Source organism: Oryctolagus cuniculus, chromosome 5, assembly GCF_964237555.1.
Source record: "Oryctolagus cuniculus chromosome 5, mOryCun1.1, whole genome shotgun sequence".
Taxonomy (NCBI): Eukaryota; Metazoa; Chordata; class Mammalia; order Lagomorpha; family Leporidae; genus Oryctolagus; species Oryctolagus cuniculus.
In genome coordinates, this window is record NC_091436.1 from 18,902,797 (window position 1) to 18,905,713 (window position 2,917).

At 39.4% G+C, this 2,917-nt stretch overlaps 1 pseudogene; it reads left to right on the top strand.

Moving 5' to 3' along the window:
* The first annotated feature begins 239 nt into the window (after positions 1-239).
* On the top strand, positions 240-835 carry LOC103345498 (trafficking protein particle complex subunit 13 pseudogene; annotated as a pseudogene).
* Positions 836-2,917: the final 2,082 nt, after the last annotated feature.

A 2,917-nucleotide genomic window follows, 5' to 3' on the forward strand; every position in this document is an offset into this window, starting at 1 on the left:
ACACGTGGGAGACCTGAAAGAAGCTCCTGGCTCCTGGCTTTGGATCAGCCCAGCTCCAGCCAATGAGGCTATTTGGGGAATGAACCAGCGGATGGAGAACCTTTCTCTCTGTCCCTCTCTCTCAGTAACTTTACCTCTCAAATAAATCTTTTCAAAAATATCCTTGAGGCCAAAGGCTGCATTAAATATCCTTCCAGCTAAAGAAGCAATTTATTGATATAATCAACATTTTCACAGTCATGCCAATACTAGCAACTGTCATTAAGAAAATCAAACTGTTTGGGTCGAGAGCATATTTGCAGCCAATGGATACACGCCAGTACTTATACTGCCTAAAGCCAAAAAGGAGTTTGCAGAAAAAGCAGGCATCATTAAAGGAGTAACAGTAATCGGGAAATTGGATATAGTATGGAAAACAAATCTAGGTGAGAGGGGAAGGTTACAGACCAGCCAACTTCAGAGAATGGCTCCAGGTTATGGAGATGTTAGGTTGTCTTTGGAGGCGATCCCAGATACCGTGAACCTAGAAGAACCCTTTCACATTACCTGTAAAATAACAAACTGCAGCAGTGAAAGGACTATGGACCTGGTTTTGGAAATGTGCAATACCGATTCTTTCCACTGGTGTGGGATTTCAGGAAGACAGCTTGGAAAGCTGCATCCAAGTTCCTCTCTCTGCCTCGCCCTTACTCTACTATCTTCGGTACAGGGACTACAAAGCGTCTCTGGCTTAAGACTAACAGACACATTCTTAAAGAGAACATATGAATATGATGACATTGCACGAGTCTGTGTGGTATCTTTGGCCATTAAAGTAGAAAGCTGAAGAAAATTACACTTTTTGTTTCTATATTTCCATCATCTCTGTAAAATAATCAAGTCAATGGCAAAAATAAGTATATTATTTAAATTTCTTGTAAGAAAATATTAAATACTTGTTTTGAACAGAACTATCTACCGATTTTATCTTGTGAGTTACATGCTCAGTGAACATTTGTACATTTTCTACTCCTATTTTGTTTCATTGTAGATATCACTTGGACTTTGTTCTCCAAAATCTCTGTATTTGACGCCATTTGTCTCAAGTTTCTAGAGCTGCAGTCAGTGAAGTTTTTATGTGAAAGAATGGTTTCTACCGCAAATACTAAACTTTGCAGTTGTAGTGCAAGAGCGGCAGTAGGCAGAAAAGTGTACCGGTGTTTACAAGCCAGGAGGCTGGCAGGACTTGGCCTGTAAGCCATGGTTTGCTGACCTCGGCATAGAAGACACAATTGTTTCTTACAACTTTAGAACTCTCTCAGTACCTTATTTAGAAATAGGGAGCTCCAGGTTTTTTTCTTAGGTCCTTAGTCAGCATAAAAGGTTTGTTTACAACTGGGGTAGTCCTCCTGGTACTGGCTAACACAGTATGAGGTTTGCTAATTATTTTCAAAATTATTATATTGGTATGTATGTGTCACCTGCTCATCTAACTTTAAGGTACTAAACAGCAGATCAGAATTGGTTTTCTCTTCTAGGCTGTTGATTATTCAATTAATTTTTAACTGACAGGCCTAGTAATCTTACAATTCAAAGCCAAAAACTACTGGTTTTTTTCCCATTGAAAAATAAGACATTTCTTTTCATAAGGCATATTTGAAGGCCTCCCAGCATCTGATATTTGATTGTAAACTTTAAATCATGTTTTAGTAGTTTGTAGCTTTGTGTCTTTCCATTGAATCACACTAATTTACATATGCTATGAGCAAAACAATGGGAAAGTTAGGTTGTAGCAATGTGAATGTAACAACAAGTTTCAATAGTTTGTGAAGTAAACAAAAGATTATGCTGTTAGATAAAAGCTATCCTGTTTGGTAAGTTGAAATTCAAGAATGTATATATAATTTCTTAAATGTAAAAGCACATCAAGTCAAATACAAAGATTTTTTTCTTAACTGCATAATTATTTATTGCTGTGACAAACTGGTCCCAAATGAAAGCTATGATCAGAAGGGTTGCCCTTCAAATTTGAGTAATAAAGAAATATCTGTGCAAAATAAATTATAAGCAGTGTAAAACTGAAGTCTTTCTTCCAAAATGATTAAGGTTGATCAAATAATGAAATAAGACTTTATAGCCAAAAAAAAAAAAAAGAAAAGAAAATCAAACTTTCTGATTGGCTGAGGCTACTATTTGGTCAGTTTTTCTGTCACCCGGAGGTGAACATAAATCCAGTGGGCCCAGGTTGGGCTGATGGTGAAGAAAGTCCTAGAAAAGGAGGAGCAAAACCAATCCAAGAATCAGGTGGGAAAAGCTAGTTTGGAAGATCTGTAACAGGTGGCAATTTGCATTGGGGGTGGGTGTGTAGGAAGGGGGCAGATCTTATTATAAACAGGACTTATTTGCATAAGACCCTGGGCCAAAGGGCTATCTCAAGGAAAGAGAAGGCCCAGGTAATCTGATTCTCTCAGAGAATCAACCTTGTCTTTGGCCTTATCATTCCATTGATAGTGAATTTAATTTGCCTGAGTTGATTTAGGTTTGATCATACCTAGGGACACATAACGTTGCCAGTTTCCTAATACTTAATTTTAAACATATGACTTATCATTCGGAAGGTAACAACACGCTCTTAGATTTTCTTCCACAATTTCCTGGATGAGTTCCTAAATTAGCCTTCTTGGAACTGAGCCCCAGGAGGGCAGTGGAAAAAACAAGCTCGGAGCCACACCCACTTGCTTAGCCCAGCTTCAGGGCTCAGCAGCTTCGGGATCCTGACCGAGTCACTCCCGAGCTCCGAGCTCCAGGTTCCTTGTTTGTCAAAAGGCGGGAGTAACTCTGCCTTCTCTGGGCTGTCACAAGGTGCTTAGTGCAGTGCTGGGTGTAGTGCAAGCAAAGAGCCAGTGTGGCATCGGCTCTTGCCCTGCCAATCGCCCCG